The sequence below is a fragment of the Cimex lectularius genome, unplaced genomic scaffold, assembly GCF_000648675.2.
Source record: "Cimex lectularius strain Harlan isolate CLEC.00 unplaced genomic scaffold, Clec_2.1 scaffold5, whole genome shotgun sequence".
Lineage (NCBI taxonomy): Eukaryota > Metazoa > Arthropoda > Insecta > Hemiptera > Cimicidae > Cimex > Cimex lectularius.
The window spans coordinates 4,039,896-4,062,700 of NW_019392993.1; the positions used below are offsets into that span (position 1 = coordinate 4,039,896).

The 22,805-nt window shown below is 36.7% G+C and overlaps 1 long non-coding RNA gene across 2 annotated transcripts in view; it reads left to right on the top strand.

Moving 5' to 3' along the window:
* LOC106666082 overlaps positions 1-22,805 on the top strand; it is a 58,387-nt gene that overhangs the window by 29,833 nt on the left and 5,749 nt on the right. For both annotated transcript variants that reach the window (XR_001340380.2, XR_001340381.2), the window contains exon 2: positions 7,828-7,883. This is a non-coding gene — a long non-coding RNA (uncharacterized LOC106666082). The remainder of the gene's footprint in view (positions 1-7,827; positions 7,884-22,805) is intronic.

The following is a 22,805-nucleotide window of genomic DNA, read 5'->3' on the forward strand; positions in this document are numbered from 1 at the left end:
TTCACGAATGTACGATCTGTAATTTCAATAATAATGGGGGAATAGAAATCATCTATTCTTAATATAAGATTCGATATTAAACCAAAATACAAACTATCAATATCTAAATGATTAAAGATTAACCTACAAGTTTATCAACTTGTTTAGTCTGGAATTCAGCTTGTCAAAATCCGAAAAGTACTTGCATATCTGATTTAGATGTTGCTATTAAGCTGACACCTACCAAAGCAGGCACATGAATTTAAAAAAATATCAGTTCATGATCGTAGATATTAAGTCATCCCTCAAAGGGTTCGTAAAGAAAGGAAATTGAATACGTGTGATGATTAGTGACCGTTAGTCGATGATTATTCGGAAATCGTGAGATGCGGTCTGGTGTGATGTAGGTTTCAGAAAAACATTTTCTTTATCGTGCAAACGTTTCGATCTTTGTTGAGATCATCTTCAGGGCCTGGGATTTACAAACATTGTTTACATTTAACAAATACATGTAGGATGTGGAAAAAAGTGAATTTATACAATGCAAAATATATTTTTTTATATTCAATCAAAGTATTTCTACTCACTCAAAGTGTTTGTTTTCTGCGTAATTGAATATTTGAAATTAACGAAAAACCACTCCCGGCATTTTTACGTGTGAAACACCTTTTTATCTCAACCATCAACGTGCCGGGAATAATGAATTTGAAGGGAGGACCGACCGAGGGGGGTTCTTTTGTAGCTGGAGGGATCGTGAGAAGCAGTACCAAGGTCGTTTGCACGTTTCGGATATGCGGACAAGTGACAGAACGTTAGGAGGCGAGCAGATTTAAAAGTAAAAAATATAAATGTTTACACTGGCGATTTTCCAAGTGTTTTTGTCACGGAAAACACGGCACTTGTACGCTAATTTATACTGTCATGATTTTCACTAGGAAAATATCGTGATGGAAACAGAATTCAACAGAATCGACACGTTGACACGTTATGTTTACGTGTAAAATAAGTTTTAGTCAAGAGAAAATAAAAGCAGACTGCCTAGTTTTAGTTTTTGAAGACCTATCGTAACACTGTTCAGATGGCATACCCATCAACTGTCAAATAAATGAACACCAAATACCCTAAATGTCCCCATTGTCCCATAAATAACTTACGAATACGAGTTGATGGGTAGTAAATAAATTTTCTTTTCCACAAAAGGCGTTTATTTCGTGAGACGCGTTTCGGTCTTATACAGACATCTTCAGAGACTTTGTTACAATAAAATAGTTTGACGGTTTGTTACATAGTATAAGTTTGAAAGTTGATATCTGGACGACTATGGACTGGCGAGGAGTCTATCAAGGACTGAAGATGGTCTTTTTAGACCGAACGCGTCTGACGAAATAAACGCCTATTGCGGAAAAGAAAATTTATTTCCTACCCATCAACTTAATTATGGAGTTATACAAAATTAGGATGGACACTATCAAAAGACAAAAAATGCAAATATCTTTAGGTGATGGCTGCCTTAAGAAGTTAAAGACATTGTATTTGTCGTTCACATAATTTCAATAAATTTCTTACGTAATTATAAATTGAATCTGGGCAATATTGGTCGGAAATTTATAACCAGCAGTTGTTTTTTTTTTCCAATATTAGCATAATTAATTCGTTGTATGACCGTTGTATTACCAAGGAAGTCGTAAATATTCATAATCCTGCCTGGCCTGTTTTCTTACCTGAAGACGTTTATTGGCCGTCCGGGATTTAGTCCTTATGCCAAACAGGGCGGTACGATCAAATATTTCAAGGACCTCCGTCCCCAGTCCGTTCAATAGTAATAAATCAGGAGCTATTTAAAAGTCCCGACAAAGCCAACTTTCCTGCAAGGGTTAATTAGAAAGGAATTTCGTAGAACCACCCCTGGGTTCGGTTGGAGTAAGGTCCTGAACGTTTAAATACCATCGGCGAGGGTTCTAGAATTTGCCATGCTCTCAACGACCGTTTTAATTAATGTACGACACTTGTAGAGAGGTTTTCATCCAGTAAAGAATAGGAATTACTTAACATCATAAAGAATACATGAAGAATGTGAGTGACTAACACCTAGTAGCTAGTTGACTTCGTACGACATCAGAAATATTTTGAGATTGAATGGGAATTAAGACTCTTTAACCATCAGAAACGTCTTGTACAATATAAATACTTTCAGATTATATGAATGTTGGCGGTAGGATAATTGTTCAACAATATGATATGTGTAATGAGAATGAATTCAAAAAATGAATGAGAATGAAGCTCCTAACAGCTTAACATCCAAGTGCATCAGGAAAATGTGAGTATCTTAACATTCTAAGAGTATCAAATTAAATTTGATCAACATTTCATGCAAAAAAACCATCAACCTTTCGGTTGAACACATAAATTATTAAATTACTGGATGCAGTTAAATGTAGGTTAAGTCCAAAATCATACTACATCAGACCAACGTCTTAATATCATCAAGAATGTTTGAAGAATGAATTTTGATGGGGATCTTAAAAGCCTAACATCCAAAAACATCAAGAATGTTTGAAGAAGGTATGTTAATGAGGATCGTATGCGCCTAAAACCCCAAGATCATATGGAATATTTTCAAACAAAGGTTAATGAAGATCTTTAAGTAAGGTATTGGTTGAAATAAAAAAGCTAGTGTCACGAGCGGAATTCGAACCCACGACGTTCGGCTAAATACGTCGCTGTTCTACCACTTGAGCTATCGTGAACAAGCGATTAGAGCAGCGGCGTATTGAGCTGAAGGTCGTGGGTTCGAATCCCGCTCGTGACACTAGCTTTTTTTTATTTCAGCCAATACCTTACATAAAGATTAATAATTGAAAGAAGTTGTTTGGTCAATCGGACCACGAAATATAACGGTGTTAATGGAGATCTTAACAGCCTAACATCTTAAAGTCATCAGGAATTATTCAGAAATCATGAGATGCGGTCTGGTGTGATAGGTTTTAGAAAAACATTTTCTTTATCGTGCCAACGTTTCGATCTTTATTGAGATCATCTTCAGGGCGTGGGATTTACAAACATTTACATTTAACAAATACATTTAGGATGTGGAAAAGTGAATTTCCCAGGCCCTGAAGATGATCTCAATAAAGATCGAAATGTTGGTACGATAAAGAAAATGTTTTTCTGAAACCTACATCACACCAGACCGCATCTCACGATTTCTGAATGATTATCGACTAACGGTCACTAATCACCACACAGTCATCAGGAATGTTTGAAGAATGAATTTGGACGAAGATCTTAAAAGCCTAACATCATAAGACCATCAAGAATGTGAGTGAAGATAAATCTATTTGGCGGGCATAAGAAGTTATGTTGAAAATTCCTTCATAAATTACATTTTTCTTTACCAAATAAAATTTGGTAAATAGAAAGTTGTTGATGATTTTTGTTCTTTGTTGAGTGTGTATATTTTTTATAGACAAGAAATATTATATTTTACTATTTTAATTACTTGTCATGTGAAAATGATCTTTCGTGCTTTTACTTTTTTCCTTCTTTTTAAAGTAGTTTTAATTTGGTAAGGGGACGGGTAGAGAAGGCTGGTGGGTTCCAGACAATGTACAATGACAATGTGTTCCATGGGAAAATCAGGTACCAACCCCTGCCGACGTTAACCGCTTGAAAATTTCTGCAAGTGGGTCACAATTGTTAGAACCGTATTGTATTAGCTTAACAACTAGGAATTAACGAACTGTGACAACTGGGAACGTCCTTGGGATTTCTGCAAACGATGAAAGGCCAAAGGTCTACCGGAGAAACAGAAGAGAAAAGTACGTAAAAAAACGTATGTAAAGTATGTAAAGAAATGTAAAAAACGTAAATCGTGATTTTTCCCCACAACACAAAGTAACAGCATCAAGTTCATATCAAGAAAACCCTCTAGGACTTCGTACATCTTGTACTTGGCAAGAACCACCCAAAATGGGAGATTAATCGAGAGAAGGTTTTGTTCATACAGCAGTAACCATTTCATGAAATTAGATATTTACAATTTATTTGACGGTTTTTCTACTGAAGTCTCTTTCTCTCCCTTTGATGTGTCGTTGTCAAAATGGAAGGCTTCATCCTTTTCATTAAAATAATATGGTATTATCAGCCATTCCTCCTTCCGTCTGTTTGTATTGTGAACACCTCAGGAGACTCAATGTAGATGTATAATAATAAATATAATAATAGATATAATAATAGAAGAAGGAAAAACCAAGGTTTTCTAGATCTCTCACAAAAGGTTTCGGGTTGAAAAGAGAAGAAGAGGGGCGGAGATTTGGAATGGATTGCTCGCGGAACAAAGAGCCAACCCGAAGGGGGATCTCTTATTACCCGGCTGGACTTCCGCTCTTCTCACAGACGGCCACGAATTAAACGAGACAAGATAGAATTTCAGCCATCGAAGTCCCCAGGGGGAGCTTTCTCAGTCTAGGATGGTAAAGGAGAGCCCACGGCAGTAAATTAGGTTTAGCTTTTTGTCGGAGAAAATTTATTAACGTGACTAATATTAACTTTTGATATAGTTTTTCGTCCATTCCATTGGTGTTTTCTTGCAATGGAAAAATTCTGCAGTTATCTTTTCCATATTTTATTCGATTTCAAAGTTGGTATTTTGCAAAGAAAAACACCACAAAATTTGAACTATTCATTGCACTAATTCTAGAAAAGAATTTTTTTTTTTTTTTGTCGTCGACTGTATCCATTAAAAAAATAATAAGCGAAAAGGAAAAGAGTATCTATTTAAATATTTTTTTGTACTGTGTTATTCAGTTTTCTTCGATTTTAAGGGTAGTATCTTGCAAAGGAAAAAACCACAAAATGTGAACTATTTCTTGCATAAATTCTAGGAAAGAATTGCTTTTTCTTTCCTTTGGTAGTTGACTACAAGCTTAAAAAATTAATTAGCTAAAAGGAAAAAATAGTATCGATTTTGTGCTGTGTTATCCAGATTTCGTCGATTTTAAGGGTGGTATCTTACAAAGAAAACACCACAAAATGTGAACGAACTATTTCTTGCATTAATTCTAGGAAAGAATTTCTTTTTCTTTTCTTTGGTCGTCGACTGCATGTTTAAAACACTTATTAGCTCAAAGGAACAAAATAGAATCTACATAAACAATTTTTTGGACTGTTATCCAGTTTTCGCCTATTTTAAGGGTGGTATCTTGCAAAGGAAAACGCCGCAAAATGTGAACTATTTCTTGCATTAATTCTAGGAAAGAATTGTTTTTTCTTTCCTTTGGTAGTTGACTACAAGCTTAAAAAATTAATTAGCTAAAAGGAAAAAAATAGTATCGATTTAAACATGTTTTGTGCTGTCTTATCCAGTTTTCGTCGATTTTAAGGGTGGTATCTTACTGACGCTGTTACAATTTCACGACCTATGTTTTTTTTTCTGTTTGCTTGGTTGTCTCCATTGGGCCGTTACTTGACATTCGAAGATGTTATGAGTGGCTTTCCTCCTCCTCATTACATAATCTGCAAATGGGATCATCGTTGTAAACACCCATACTGTATAGATGTTTTCCCAGATGCCAGTGACCGGTTAGTAGTCCTACCACTCTTCTGAGTTTGGCCCTCTCCAATTGCATCAATGTTTTTGCCAGTTTTGGTGAGGGCTGTTTCATCATAAGTTTACTATATCTAGCACCGCTAGAGTTTATTCACTTCTCCTTTTGTTTTGTTTGAATCCATTCTATATTTGTTTTTGTTATCCCAACTACAGGTTCGGAGCCTATGTATGGTCTTGCAGATCCTCTTCTGGCCAGTCTGTCCGCTCTCACGTTACCCAAAACTTCTCTGAGCCCTGGCACCCAAGATATCATCAGGTTGTTGTGTTTCCCCAGGTTTTGGATGGATTCACTGACTAATTTTGATGTATTTTTTTAAATGCTTAATGGCTGCTTGGGTATGAGATATTATGAGGATTTTTTGCCAGTGTAACCCCTTTTAAGATTTTACAGGGCACAAGCGGTGATGGCATGTATTTCTGCTTGAATGACCGAAGTTACTGACCTAATGAGTTTGATTGCTCATGTTTTGAGCTTGTACGGAAAACAACCGATCGATCCGGTTCCTTCGTTTGTTTTGGAGCCATCTGCATACCATATCATTTCTCTCCTGTGTTCTCCCGTTTCTTTATTGTCCTTTAATACTTTATAGGTTGTAAAGAATGTTTCCGGGATCATGTAGTCAGTCCCCATTTCTAAAGTCTCCAGGAGGAGTTCGTTTGCTTGTTATTTATTGACTTTAGGCAATTAAATTTAGTTATTTAAGTTGATCAACATTCTAACTGTGAAAAGTTTTAGGGGAAAGTTACGTTTAAAAAATGAGAAAAAAAATCATATTCTAATCTCCCTTTGATTGTGGTAAAAGCAACGTAATAAATCCTTTGTAAGGGTCAAATAACAATTTGTATTTCACAATAGTTATCGCCTTTAATAAATGGTAAACCATGGGCTCTTTGATTTATTTAAAGAGAACAAGTGAAACTCATATTGGGGGGAGGGTGCGAACCGGTTTCGCCACTCACCCTCCTCCCTGCGAGAGGGGCCCTCGTGCACTCGGAACAAGTTTTATTACGCCGTAAAGCCCTTTTATTCGGGTTGTAAAAATCAAAAGCGCTGAAAATAAAGCAATAAAACACAAGTGTTTGTTAGGGTGTCTTCCTCCTTTCCTTCCGAAGGAGGGTTTTTATCACGGGGACAAATGAGTCGCCTCTCGGAAACGTACATAAATTATCTTCACTCCTTACAGGTATTGAGATCGGTAGTTTCTGTATTATTTTCAATTTTTTTTTTAATTCTTAACGGCCGTGTCATTCAATCATCCATACTGGTTTCATAACGCAAACAACAAAAAACCGCAAAAAACTGTAAATAAATTTAAATAGCGCACTGTTCTATAAATGAAAACTCACAAATACATCGGTCCTTTTGGAAGGGCGTTTAACAATTAGCGGCAAATTTAAAATTAAATTCCTTACACAAAATCTCCCCCTCGCCCCTTCTCACTCTCTCGCTCTCTCTCGCTCTCTCTCTCTCTCTCTCTCTGCCTCTCTCTCTCTCTCTGTCTATCTCTCTCTCTGTCTATCTCTCTCTCTCTCTGTCTATCTATCTATCTCTGTCTATCTCTCTCTCTCTCTCTCTCTCTCTCTCTCTCTCTCTCTCTCTCTGTAAATTTAAAAAAAAATTAAATTCACTCAATAAACTCACATTAAATCTCCTTCTCTCCTCTCTCTCTCACTCTCTCTCTCTCTCTCTCTCTCTCTCTCTCGCATTCCCTCTCTCTCTCTCTCTCGCATTCCCTCTCTCTCTGAAAATTGAAAAAAATTAAATTCACCTCTCTCTCACTCTCTCCCTCTTTCTCTGTAAATTAAAAAAAATTAAAATAAACAGCAAAATCTCACTGGCACTCTCGACACGACACGCAAGGATGGCACAATTACACAGAAGACAAACACTTTGAGCCCTGAAGATGATCTCAATAAAAGATCGAAACGTTGGCACGATAAAGAAAATGTTTTTCTGAAATCTACATCACACCCGACCGCATCTCACAATATCTGAATAACTAAAAAAAATTAAATTCACTCAATAAACTCACACAAAATCTCCTTCCCTCTCTCCCTACCTACCTCCTCACCCTCTCCTTTCTTTTTTTCTCATTGTTTTACTTTCTTTTTCCCTTTCTCCCAAATTTATGTATTACTCTTTAGATAATTTATTTTAGCTAAATATAAATTAAACTAATGCGTCTTTTTTGCCAATTGCCATAAATATTTGTTACCAAACTGAGTAATTTTTGTTTCAGATAACTGTGTATTATGTGGCAATATATTAATTCGGAAATCTCTTAGTTAAAATAAGGTAAGTGGTCACTCTGAATATATTCTTTTTTCATTTTAGATGTTCCTTCCCAATCTGGAGGTTATTATATATAATGTTATTATATCAGACATTTTTGATAAATAAAGTTTTACGCGATTGTAAATTTAAAATTAGGCATTTTTGTGTCTTTATGAATAAGTCGGACGGTTAGTTGATCGATTCGAAGTTAAAAGTCCTCATGTGTGCAAATTGTATTCAATTTCACCAGGAGTCTGCGTCAAAATTTATCGATTAATCAGCCCTTGTATTTTTGAGCGGTATAAGATAAGAAATAAAGAATCATTATAATCGTTACAATAAGGGACGATTTCAGCCTGGCCTTCGAAGAAGGATGAAGAGAAAAATCTAGCACTTCTAAACAGATCTATCGGGAGTGGAGGACGGATCAAGAATGTATTGGAGTCCCTCCCCCGTTCACAGACTAATATAAACGTTCCGTGTCATGGGTAACGGGTTTTTTCTTCAGATTATCCAGAAAGGCCCATCTGTAATTCAAAATCGCCGAATAAAAACTGAATCCAATTGCCATACATTTTTCGTCTATTAACCCTTTGACCCGGGCCGAGGAGTTTGGGCTAAGACACGAGACGGTACGGCCGCAGAGGAACTTGTCAAGGTTAGCGGTGATAACCGTCTGCTGACTCCTGCATTCCCGGTGGTGTTGTGTACAAGATTAAATCCATCGTGCGCCCACTGTACCAAATATTTAAAAAAAGAACTAAACTAACTTCAGTAATTATATAGAATTAGAAAAATTACCATGTGAAAAAATATATTTGATATTTGAAATGGCTTAATTTAATCCTTTCAATGAATTATTCTTTTTATGTAAGGTCTTGGTTGACATGAAAAAGTCGGTGTCACGGCTGGATTCGAACCCACGACCGGTCCGGTTAGTGTCCGAGTGGATGGAGGTCACTAAAGCTCAAGTGGTTAGAGCAGCGGCGTATTGAGCCGAAGGTCGTGGGTTTGAATCCCGCTCGTGACATCAACTTTTTCCTGTCAACCAGGACCTTACATAAAAAGAATAATTCATTAAAAGAAGTAATTTGGTCAATCAGACCTCTAAATATAATGGGTTTAATTTAATTTAATTCATTTCTGCTTCTCGATGAATATTATAAAGTTTTTCTTTTATTTCTGTTGTGCGATGAAATATCTCTGAGTCCGCATGGTCTCGCTCAGAATCTACAACCAGTAACAGGCGACCCACAATTTCAAAAAAATTGTCCATAGTTGGCACAGTATATTTTTATTTTCCATATATTATTATTATAATTCATTGTGGCCAATCTTAATTTTAAGTGAGGAAATAGCATCTCTGGGCCCGCCAGATCTGGTTTAAAACTTATCTAACGAAATTGGCCGGTATTGAGTTTTATGTGCTGTAAAGAATTGTTTCGTGTCCAGATACTATTATTATTCCGTTCGTTTATTGGGGGCAATGCTTGTCGATCTGACCATGTCTCATCATACGTCCTTCAAATGAAAATTATTCAGATATCGTGAGAAGTGAGGAAATAATATCTCTGGTCCGCTTGGTCTCGCTACAAATTCATAAGCAAAGATCTAAAACAATATATGAATGAACAAGCTTGTGTGGTCCTTGTTCTCTCTCTCTCTCTCTCTCTCTCTCTCTCTCTCTCTCTCTCTCGTTTTCTTTCTCTATCTATCTATCTATCCCTCTCTGCCATTTTCTCACCTCAAACTGTTCCATATTAAGTCCTGACGATAAAGAAACACATACTGGTTTTTGTGTAAACAATGCAATCGGGTGAGGAAACTAAACCTAAACGAATCTATCTCCAAAACTTTTCCAAACATGAAACGTCAAAAGTGTATATATATATATATATATTTTACTAGGCTGAAAAATTGCGATATTGAGTTAATCATTGAACACCCTAGGACAACGTTAGCGATAAAATTCTGTAGAGTGAACCAAAAGAGTTTTACATTCGCCTTAAATAGGAATAGCCTTAAATAATCTTAATATTTCAAAGGGATATTTCTGTTTGGATATGACTCACCTCCCACGTCTGCCGACCTCCGAGAAAAATCTTTTAAAACGGCTCATAATCTGTTAATGTTTTCTCGTCGTCAACATGATTAAGAACTGTGGAAAATAACAGATTAACAAAATAAATTGAATAAGTAAACAAAATATCGCTGTTCAGCTGTTAACTGACTCTATGAGAACTACAACCAAATTATAATTGTTTTACGAAATTTTCTGAGATGTATATCTTATAAAATGTAACTTTTTTGTCATATCATATGTATATGTTGAGTGAAATTACTAGTTACCTTTAAACTGCCAAATATATCTTTAACATAAATAATAAATTATTTATAGACTGTTTAGAAACTTGTAGTGTCGTTATCAGCAATTTGCCTGTTGAATATTTTTAGTCTGGAGGAAGAATTACATGACTCAATAGTTGGCAGCAATTGCGGATTGGCCGATGCTCCTAAATGCTACACGTGGGACAGATCCAGACCTTAATGATTGCTCCTATCCGCCTATGCGTTGCGGGTTTTTAGCATAATCTGAGCGCCTTGTACACGACCTTCCACTTTGTGATCCGACGATGAATGCACAGAAAATTAAACAATTATAAATTTTTTTCTATTTTTCGTACGACTAGACTTACTGGAGATATTATTTTGAGTAACACACCGAAAAAATAAACGCAGGACAAGGTACTTTTTGATACCCGTGACATTTGGGGTTATGATTTAGGGACGGAAACGAGCCACGATGTAGTTATCTAAAATTAAATTCGAGTGACGTTGCTTACAAAATCGTGTTTGGTAAAAGTGTCAAGTTGATCTTTACTTCCATAGAAACTACCTTCTTTCCCTCACTGTCTCCTCTCACTCACTCTCTCTCTCTCTCTCTCTCTCTCTCTCTCTCTCTCTCTCTCTCTCTCCCTCTTTCCCTCTTTGTTTCTTTGTTTCTCTCTTTCTCTCATTGTTCTCCTCTTTCTGTCTTTTTTTGGCCACACTCGTTCACTTACACTTTATCCATCTCTTATTCATACCCTGTCTATCTCCTTTATTTTTTATTATATTTTTTCTTTTTCTTCCTCTTCTTTTTCTGGTTCTTTCTTTTTCTCTTTCTCCTTACGCACTCTCAAATTCTCGTCTCTCATAATTTTGTTTATTCCATTATTTATCTTCTTTTTTTCGTTTGTAAGCTTCTCTCACTAGCTCAGCAGCTTACTCTCATCTCTCTTTCTCTCTCTCTCTCTCTCTCTATCTATCTATTTCTAACTATCTAGTTATCTCTTTAATTATCAGTGTCTATCTCCTTCTCTCTTACTGTATATATCCCAACCACTTTTTCTGTCTTTCTATGTCTCTTTATCTCTCACCCCTCCTTCTATTCATTATCCTGACCATTTCTCTTACTCTCTCCCTATGCTTTATCTAGCGCTACTTTCTCATTCTCTCACCCTCTCTCACTCACACACTTTCTTTCTTTGTTCTACACATTTGCTTCTGAACGTAAGTGAATAAATAGGTTCGATTCCCGCCTGGAAGATTTTTTGTAAATTTTCAAAAACTAAAACTTTCTTGTCAAATTCTGTATAATACGTAAATGCAACAAGGACATCCATCTCTTAATGTCATGTGTTAATGAAAAGCACGTCACATGTCATTCAAATTGTTAATGAACCCCACCCCCAAAGAAGGTGATATGGAAGTGACTCCCCTTCAGGATATGATCGCTTTGAAATCCTAATTCTAGAGATCGCCTGGAAAAGGATGACCCCTCATCCCACTGGATTATTTCAACGGATGATGGGCCCGATAAAGGAATCGGGAGTGGCGCCGATATCTAAATTGAATATCAACATCGTTTCCTCTCCTGCCGTACCAGGCGTAAGATTGAGAAATTAGACTGTTGCTGATAAAGTGATAAGTGATAACCAACTGTTGTCTGGCTAATTAAGCTCTAGATTGGATTTATTATAATATTTGTTAGGTGATTTGTTATTATTATATTTAATTATATGGTGCTTCAAATATATATAAGATGATTTGGTGACTATTGCTGCCAGCCTTGGTTGAAAAATTGGCTGAAATGCCTGTAATGATCACTTTTGATCAAACCGCTCTTATTCAACGAGCCATCCTGATTACGTCCGAGGGAAAATAGAACAGGAGAATTGTATAACTGCTTCTTAGAATGTCGAAAGTGGAATTCCAAATAGATAATTCCCGGAAGGAAAATGATTAATTTGTATTTAATTTTTAATTGCGTCCAAGTTAGCTTCGCGCCCAGTCGACAAACACCTTGGCGCCTTTGTTTGTTTAATTTTGTCTTTTTTCTTTACAAAAAATAAGAAGAAAACAATGAGCCTTCACACGTTTTACCGTTCTCCGCCCAATCCGGAAACGGGCCGAATTCGTACGTGGCGGAAGTGGACATCTGCTATGTCGGCAGGCAACCCGTTTTGGAAACCAGTTTTTTCTTCTTCTTCCTCCTCGTTGGCAAGGCTAATTTTCTCCTCGGGACCATTGTTTGTGAAACAGCCGAAGGAGAGGCGACGAAGCCGGAGTAAATTACCCATTCCGGCCTCGCCGTAAATTTGAATGGAGACCCCTCACTACATTGGCCAAATCTACCACCGTCTAGGTCTATAATCAATTAAAGAACTTATATGTTTTTGCATTTTTATTAACATCGATTTTGTTTTAAAATTGATTTGTTTTTTATTTCTCGTCCACGAGCATTTTGTTCTGTCAGATCTTCGAAAAACCGAATGATCGAAAACGGCCAACTTAGTAAAACTGATGAAAGGTACTGGAACTCAATAAAATCAAACGTATTTTAAAAAAAATAGAAAATAGCTCTATTGGATTATTGGATAATTATCCATACAGTGGATCAACAAGGTTGGCCGAAACGCGTTTGACAGACCAACCCAGTGAGGATAGGCAGACCAAAATGCAGGTTTATCAACCCTCAGAAAACACGGAGAAATATTATAATTTAACTTGTAAACGGCTAACGAGTAGAAGATAAAATCTATAGAACAGGACTTTGAAACTAATAGAATAATTCACCAGGTTTAACAAATATGGACGTTTTTCCGTCTTTCAAAATGGTCTTTTCCTGATTTTTTAATACAAACTTATAATATTAAAGGCTGATATCAATTACATCGAAATAACAACTTGTGAACAGACACATTGAAGATTGTGAAATGCCATCTGACAAGCCAGCCCAACGAGGATAGATTAGATAGGCAGACCAAATCTACCGATAATGACCAAATTTCAGGTTTCACTTAGCAAACAATATGCAGAAATGTCACAATTGATTGGGTTTATCAATTGTTTTGAATGTCGTTTTTTCATAATCCATGAATTTTCGATGTTTTTCAACAAAAAGTTTTTTGTTCTGTGTTTATATCATCAGTGTTTTGACAGTCATTTCGCATTATCCGCGATGTTTTAAACTTTTTCTGTGTTTTCATCCTCAATTGTACTGTAAAGTCGTTTTTCAACATCGATGATTTTTTCTACATTTTTCATCATCCATTTCGTTTCAATATCAAGTTTTGAATGTCGTTTTTTGCATTGCCCACGATGTTTTTAACTATTTTTGTTCTATGTTTTCAACGTCGCACACTGTTTTGTAGGTTTTTTTTTTTTTTTCAACATCCACGATTTCTTCTACATTTTTCATCTTCGATTTGTTTTCAACATCCAAGTTTTGAGTGTCGTTTTTTCACATTATCCATGATTTGTGGATAATTTTCAGCAACATTTTGTTCTGTGTGTTTTCAACGTCAACGTTTTTTGTGTCGTTTTATGGACACCATGATTTTTGTCTATATTTTTCATCGTCGATATGTTTGTAACTTCAGTGTTTTCAGTGTCTTTTTCCATTATTCACGATTTTTTTCAACATAATTTTTTTATTCTTTGTTTCTTCAATGTCAATATTTGGAATGTCGTATTGTAGACATCCGTTATATTTTCTATTTTTTTCATTATCGAATTCTTTTTAACAGGATTTTCTGAGGGTCTTTTTCCATTATTCACGATTTTTTTTCGATATTTTTCAACATATTTTTTTTTATTCTGTGTGTCTTCAATGTCAATGTTTGGAATGTGATATTATGGACATCCTTGATATTTTCTATATTTTTCATCATCGAATTGTTTTTAACAGGATTTTCTGAGGGTCTTTTTCCATTATTCACGATTTTTCAACGTAAGTTTTTTTGTTCTGTTTTTTCAATACCAATGTTTAGTAGGTCGTTTTTTCAACATCTATGATTTTTTTTACATTTTACATCAGTCATTTGGTTTTGATATCACTGTTTTGTACGTTTGTTGTTCTATGTGTTTTTAACATGGACCCCTAAAACTTAAAAAGAATCTGATTTATCAATCAATTATCTCAAATGATAAACTATGTCGATGATTTTATACTGTTTTATATTTATTTTTGTAAATAATTTTATGCAATGATTCTTTTTTCTCCTGGCCAACGCATCCTTATTACAAAAACATCTGTTTAGTCAGTGGAAGAAATGAAAACGGATTTGTAAGAGTTTTCGAGCATAAGTCAAAAAGCTTTTACGAGGAATGGATAACGAAATTTCCTCGGGCGGACTTCGCCTCAAATATATCCTTCCTATTCGTATATTTCTGATTAGATTACAGGGGAACGATAAAGAATATTTCGCTTATAGATTTTTAACTTTATACTTTTACGACTTGGGCGTCAACATTTAGGCTCGACACGTACGGAAAGAAAATATGGAATTATTACATACTTCTGAAAGCTTTTACATTCATTTATACTCTCGTCCTTGTCAAAAGGCCACATTCAGCCGTTTGTTATTCATGACCTGCGTTCAAATAGGTAGTAAAGTGAGGAACCGCTCGAGTGTAAATTGATAGAGGGTGTCCGGTTGAAAATGTATAAATTTACCGGTTTTGACAGTTTGTCGCGGAGTAGTTAGTGACAGAGACGTCAAATGTGTTCGGCAATATTGTATGCACGTGTGCGTACTCGGAAGGGTGCGAGAAGTGCGTAAATGCGTAACAGTGGTCCGATACTTGTTGCACTGATGCCATATCCCTCAGCAACAGGACGGAATTTCCATAACCGCAGTACGACGCAACAGGGAGAGGGGACCGTTATAATTCTCGGAGATATTAAGAAGAAAAGAGAACAGGGTGGTATAGAACGAAGAAGCAGCTGCTCTCCACGGCAGCTGTTCACCTCGTTGCGTAAGTCCTACTCTCATTACAATATAAAAGAAAAACCAGAGTCCTCTCCCTTAGCCTTTTTTTTCAAATCCTCCGTCTCGCTCTTTCGGATCTTTCAAGAGGTCCCCCTTAGGCCACGGCTCAAAGGGGATCTCGACAAAGGGCCGGGAGGGAAAGAACTGATGCAACCCGTTGCCGTGAGCATGAGGTCTCGGTTAAATGCTATACGCAAAATCGAACATTGCGCTTGTTCCAATTTGGGTTTTATCCAAAACGGAAGCGGCACCCGTGCCCCCTTCCGCCCTGACCGTGACTTGAATCACAAACATGTCCAAATTGAGCCATTCGCCATAAAAATAGGATGCTTTGTAAAATTTACGATTTATGCGCAAAGATTTTCTTGAAAACAAACCTAAAACATTTTGAATGGAAATTTATGCAGAATGAAACGAAAACTGATTTAGAAAATAATTAATAATCGTATTTGGATCCAATCTGTAAATTAATTATTATATTATTACTCGCGTTGAGTTATCCATTCTTTGCACATCAAAACAGACATTCGTCATGCTTCATGATTGTTTTTGTATGGCAAGGTATATTGGTACATCACTATCTCCAGTCCAGTCGTCTATTGTCCAGACAAAACCACAAAATCACTGTTTTCCAAAAACACAGTAAATTTGAAAAATTCTATCCCAAAAGTCGTTATTCCATGACATTCGGTATCTAATAAAACTTAACCAAATGATTATAATTCCTTATATATCAATGGAATCAGTTATAATTGATCATTTGATTGATAATTGATCACGGAAAATTTGTCTTGAAATTTGCCTCTTGTTCTTCATTAGTTTCGTTATATTACGTATCCAAATCAAAACTTGCTAATAATCATGATGTCTGATTCTTTTTGGGTACTAATGTAATCCACATCAGCATATATTAGCTTGAGATATCCGGTACTTTATTACGAAACATTTACGATGCACTAGTCCATCTCTCAAATGTTTTGGTTTTTATTATTATATTTGACCAACAACGAGCTAAGGATGATTCATGATTGCTACTGCATATTTCCATTATTATGATGTTAAACACAATAAAATCGTAGAGTTCTATCACAAAACGGTTCTATCTCTAAATATCACAAATCATGATATCCAGTGTCTAAAAAACCTATGGTATAATTCACTAATTTCGTGGTCCGCTTGACCAATTAATACTTTACAATTAATTAAGGTTTTTAGTTGAGATGAAAAAAAGCTAATGGCACGAGAGGGATTCGAACCGACGACCTTCGGCTAGATACGCCGCTGCTCTACCACTTGAGCTACCGTGACCTCGATCCACTCGAATCCCTCTCGTGCCATTTACTTTTTTTCATCTCAACTAAAAACCTTAATTAATTGTAAAGTATTAATTGGTCAAACGGACCACGAAATTAGTGAATTTAATGAATTAAAATGAAGTACACTTCACTAAAGCTCTCCGTCGCCATTTCAATTGTCGTCGAGAATCCAAACCGATTACACGACATTTGAAAAATGGCAAAAGGAGGAAAAACTTATAAGGAGGGGTTGAGATGGGGAGTTGATGTCCGAGTGGATCGAGATCACGATAGCTCAGGTGGGAGAGCAGCGGCGTATCTAGCCGAAGGTCGTGGGTTCGAACCCCTCTCGTGCCATTAGCTTTTTTTCATCTCAACTAAAAACCTTAATTAATCCTATGATATAATGTTCATGTTTTATAATTCCTTTTGGATATTTATCAAGCGTTTTTTCCTTGCCCAAAATTGGCTGATGATCATGATAAATGATTAATTTTGCGTACCAAAATAAACTACAATATTTGCTACGGTAAGAATTTTCCCGGTACGGCCCAACCGATAATTACATTCATTACATTATATTCCCAAATCAAAAGTAGTTAATGATCTTGATTTATGATTAGATCTGTGTATTTTACGAAATCATGTGTTTATACGTGGCATTCCTATGCTTTTTTAGTTCTCCTTTTTTTTCAAAGCTCTGTCAAGCGTCAAGTATTTTGTGAGATTGCCCTAAGAGCATACTGATCATCTTGACTGAGGATTTCTTTTTTGTACTACGGTAATCATATTTTCGCACTATAGACGGCAATATCTTTTGAAATTTGACAAAGTTCTATCGATCTCTCAAGTTTTTTTTTTAATCCAAAACCGGCTGATGATCATGATTCATGATTAATTTTGCGTACCAAGGTAAACAACAATATTTGTTACTACAATTAATTAAGGTTTTTAGCTGAGATGAAAAAAAGTTAATGGCACGAGCTGGATTCGAACCCACGATCTTCGGCTAGATACGCCGCTGCTCTACCACTTGAGCTATCATGACCTCGATCCACTCGGACACTAACTTCCCATCTCAACCGCACCTTATGAATTTTCCCTCCTTTTTGCCATTTTTCAAATGTCGTGTAATCGGTTTGGATTCTCGACGACAATTGAAATGGCCACGGAGAGTTTTAGTGAAGTGTACTTCGTATTAATTCTTTAAATTCACTAATTTCGTGGTCCGCTTGAAAAATGGCAAAAAGGAGGGAAAACTCATAAGTTGGGGTTGAGATAGGAAGTTAGTGTCCGAGTGGATCGAGGTCACGATAGCTCAAGTGGTAGAGCAGCGGCGTATTTAGCCGAAGATCGTGGGTTTTTAATCCGCTCGTGCCATTAACTTTTTTCATCTCAACTAAAAACCTTAATTAATTGTAATGATTTAATTGATCAAGCGGACCACGAAATTAGTGAATTTAAATATTTGTTACGCTGAGAATCTTCCAGGTAACCCAACCGTTGAATAGTTCATTACGTTATGTTCCCAAATGAAAACTAGCTTATGATCATGATTAGTTTTGAGGATTTAACGAAAACATGTGTATTTATGCTTGGCAATCTTATGCATTTTTAGTTCTGCTGATTTTTGTCAAAGCTCTCTCTTTCTGCCAACCGTCAAGTAGTTTACAAGATTGCACTGAGGGCATACCGATGATAATGATTTATGATTTCTTTCTTGTAGTACGGTATTCATATTTTCGCACTATAATTGGCAATGTCTTTTGAAAATTGACAAAACTCTATTCGATCTCTCCAGTTTTTTTATTTTTATTATGTTCCCCAAACCGCTAATGATGATGATTCATCATTAATTTTGCGAACCAAAGGAATCAACCATATTTACTACACGAAGAATTTACCAGGTACGGTATTCAATTCATATTATGTTCCCAAATTAACATTGATCATGATTCCTTTCGTACCCTGAGAGTGTCTTATATGATTGTACTAAGAAAATCATTAAATCTATTATTTTAATTATTCGATTCTTTATTCCTTTCAAATTCTAAGGTCTGCCCCTTGCTGAACGTTCAACAGTCAGATTTCGCTCTCGATTTAAAAGGATAATGATCATGATTCCTGGTGAACGAAAAGATCATATATGGTATGTATATTTCTATTAAACGGTTTGATTTAAACAGTTTTTTTCTTTGTTGTAAAAATTATGTACCAAAATGCAAGCAATTATGATTCTCGATGCCTTTAGTGAACGAAGGTATATCTGCACAACACTATTATTCTAATGCTTTGTTTTGGTAATAATTTCCTGGAAAATGTCTAATGTCCCAGCCGTTTTACCTTTTCCGGTTTAATATCTTTCCAAAATCATCATTGATCATTCGTGAGGTTGTGAATGGCCGTTGTAACAGTCGAAAACCACGTAGAAATATTGTTTTTCTATAAATAATTTATTCAACCGACGACCAGACGAGACCAACTCACGTGTCGTTCCAACAGGGTACAAATTTAGATTAAGTTGTTAGCAAGTATTCCGAGGGATCTGTAATATTATTTGCTTATTTAAATTTTATTTTCGGTGTCAATCAAGTGCGTGTTTTACAGGCGTCTAGGGTACGTCAGTGTCAGAAATTCAAGGGCGTGATTCTATAAAAAGGGGTCGCCCCGATTCCATTGTTTAACAACAGCCCCTTCAGGGTCTCGTTACGTAGGCGCCTGATCATAAATCATGAACGGACCCGTGCGTTCCCTCGATACGCAAAATGAGACGTGATCGTTGGAGAGGAGCAGGTGCTGTCGGTTTGACTTTTGTTCTCGTCGGCCGCAGCAATAGGCACGGTGCCCTACTTGTTGATTCCTTGTGAAAATGAAAAAATACTTGAATATACTCTCTCCATTACATATTTAAGCTAAAATCTTCAGAAAAAGATTATATGATGGTGATCAAATTATCGGATTTTCACGGATTCTTTAGTGAAATCACTGGCAAAAACTGGCAGTCTATCAATTTTAGTAAGTCAAATGGTTTCGTTTTCACCAATTCTAAAGCCTTGTGGCGTGTGGCTTGACAAGCGAACTCAAAAATTTGTTATCCGCGCGGCCTGTAGTGGTCTGTCGTATTCCGATTGCTGGCTGTTCCTTGGCAAGGAAAAGCTCGCGTTTGGCGAATCACCCATTGCGTAAATTTTTTTTAATGATTTTTTTAAAGTCAGTTTTGATTTAAAGATCGACGCTAATTCAGTGTACTATTATGATTTAAAGATGTTGAAAAATGAATTCGAACAGTGAATAAACCGATTCAACTGCAACAAACCTCAAAAGATCGTGGGAAAGGTGCTCGATCCGTACTGAGTCGTCCGTCGAGCCCAGGCCTTTGATTTTTGAAGTATTTACCAACGAAACTCGGAAAAGGCCGAGCCACCTCGAGCAATAACGCATTCTTTTGGCGTGAGGTATGACAAACTTCAGACCATGCTCGCCAAGCCACACGACTTGGGAACAAGGCTTAATAGAAACAATGCTTTATTAAATTAGAAACAGATCTTTTCAATTGAGGAATGGCGTTAGTTTATTTATTTGGAACAAATAAACTGTTGTTCCCACCATCAAGTGCCATGAGGTATTATGTTGGAGGTGTCTTTATTAGATCCACTTCTGAAATAGTTTAGGATGCCAGTACACATGAAGGAAACATTTAAATCTGAAGAAGGTGGAAAGATTAACTGGTCTTACCGTCAAGTAAGACTGCAGATACGGTTTGGTGCTTCGCTGATAACCCTATGACAGACGCATTGGCTTAACAATGTTTAATGTACATTCGTTGTTAATTAGGTTTATTAGGTTAATTAGCTGAATACTGAAAGTTTAAGTTGACCGGGACCTTTTCCGTTAATGTGCCTCCGCCCCACTCGACCGATAACATCTCTCTCTCTGTTCACATAAGGAAATGCTCCTTTAAAGGAAATCATAAATACTGAAACATTGTATTTTAGAAAATTCGTGTAATAGTAATTAAGAGTATAGATTGGTAATAAAGGAAATCACATTGGTCAAAATTTAACTATTTCAATAAGTTCACTAATTTCGTGGTCCGCTTGACCAATTTATATATTACAAATAATTAAGGTTTTTAGTTGAGATAAAAAAGTCAATGGTACGAGCGGGATTCAAACCCACGATCTTCGGCTAGATACGCCGCTGCTCTACCACTTGAGCTATCGTGACCTCGATCCACTCGGACACCAACTTCCCATCTACAATTGAAAATTGAAAAATGGCAAAAAGGAGGGAAAATTTAAAAGGTGGGGTTGAGATGGGAAGTTAGTGTCCGAGTGGATCGAGGTCACGTTAGCTCAAGTGGTAGAGCAGCGGCGTATTTAGCCGAAGATCGTGGGTCCGAATCCCAGTCGTGCCATTGACTTTTTTATCTCAACTAAAAACCTAAATTAATTGTAATATTTCAATAAGAATGTCTTCGAAAAAATCCACATTTCTCGCCGTACATGATTGCCGCCACATAAATTCGCAGAGATAGGAGTCCAATAAACTTCCGCGTTTACCCCACTGTAATTTGTTACTCTGCTTTTCCCCGTACACTTTCAATGGACTACTTATGTGCACGGGTGGTCGGGTCGACAAAATTGAGAGAGTGGTTCACTGTCATATGGTGGAAACTAGGATCCTTGGATAATGTATCATATGCCTTCCACTGATCGGAGATGATGACAGACCCAGCAGCGATCCGATTACGAATTATGGGATGAGAGTGGCGGCTGATCTGTCCGTCATGGTGACTAGAAAACTTTCTCTCGTTTAGCGGCAAATGCCACCAAAAACCCACTGCTGTGGTAAGATTCTGCCGGTATTGGTTTTCCGGCGCGAAAACTGCGTTTCATTAATTTCCACAGTGCAATTGGGGCGACCAATGCTCGAATGTCTGCGCAAAAAGGGTTCGAACAGACTTCGTGCATGTAGTTGCACCAATCAACGAACGTGTCGTCAACCTGTGATATTATATTCATCGTGTTTTTTCGATGAACTAGGTAGGGTGAATACCTCTGTATTGATGTTTACCTTTGTTGATGTTAATTTTTGGCCAGTGCTCTCCCAGTAATTGACCGACTTGCATGTAATACTTCCTAAGAATTAGGAAGTTGTATTTACGTGCGGACGAGGTGTACATTTTGATGTAAAGAAGGTTAACCGTTATGCGCCCCCAAAGGTTCAAAATTCTCGTCGTCGGTAGCCAATTTCCAGGTGGGGCGGACAACGAATCGACGATGTTTCGAGGCAGATGGCATGATGGCGCGTGCCACGGGGAGGCAGGTGCCGTTCTCCATCTGCCCGATGCCTCCCTGCCGGCCAGATCACATCAGATTCTCCTCAGAGACCATTAGCTCGACTTCCTTTAGGCCCTGGCCTCGTTTTTTATCCACTGGGTCTTCCCGGAGCATACGTTGAGCGGATGAAAGGGTTCGAGACAATCAATCATTTTCAACGACCTGGTTGTAAATTGATGATGGTTTTACTCAGATTTTTGACGTATCACTTGTTTATTTCTTGAGTGCATATTAAATTTGTCGACTTAATTTATATGGCGGTTTAAAAACTATTTGGAAGAAGAAAAACTTATAAGAGATAATCATAACAACACCTGTTGTCATGTCTCATGTCGCAATTAACCAACTTTGACATTATCGAAGTTTCGTCTGAACATAAGTTGCGACCTTGTGTGACTCGTTATTGAAACGATGAAATATTGACAATAATCTTATCAAAGTTGATCAATTTTTCACGGTTGATCGTTTATTTGCTCCCAGACATAATTTTCTCATCTTTTCACCTTTTTAAATAATTAAATTCACTAATTTCGTGGTCCGCTTGACCAATTGATACATTACAATTAATTAAGGTTTTTTAGTTGAGATAAAAAAGTCAATGGCACGAGCGGGATTCGAACCCACGACTTTCGGCTTGATACGCCGCTGCTCTACCACTTGAGCTATCGTGACTTCGATGGATACCAACTTCCCATCTCAACCGCACCTTTTGAATTTTCCCTCCTTTTTGCCATTTTTCAAATGTCGTGCAATCGGGTTGGATTCTCGACGATACATGAAATGGCCACGGAGAGCTTTAGTGAAGTATACTTCATTTTTAATCATTAAATTCACTAATTTCGTGGTCCGCTTGACCAATTAATACATTACAATCAATTAAGGTTTTTTAGTTGAGATAAAAAAGTCAATGGCACGAGCGGGATTCGAAATTTTTAAATAATTAAAATACAAATATTTCCAAATTTTTTATTTTTTTCTTCCGGAAATACA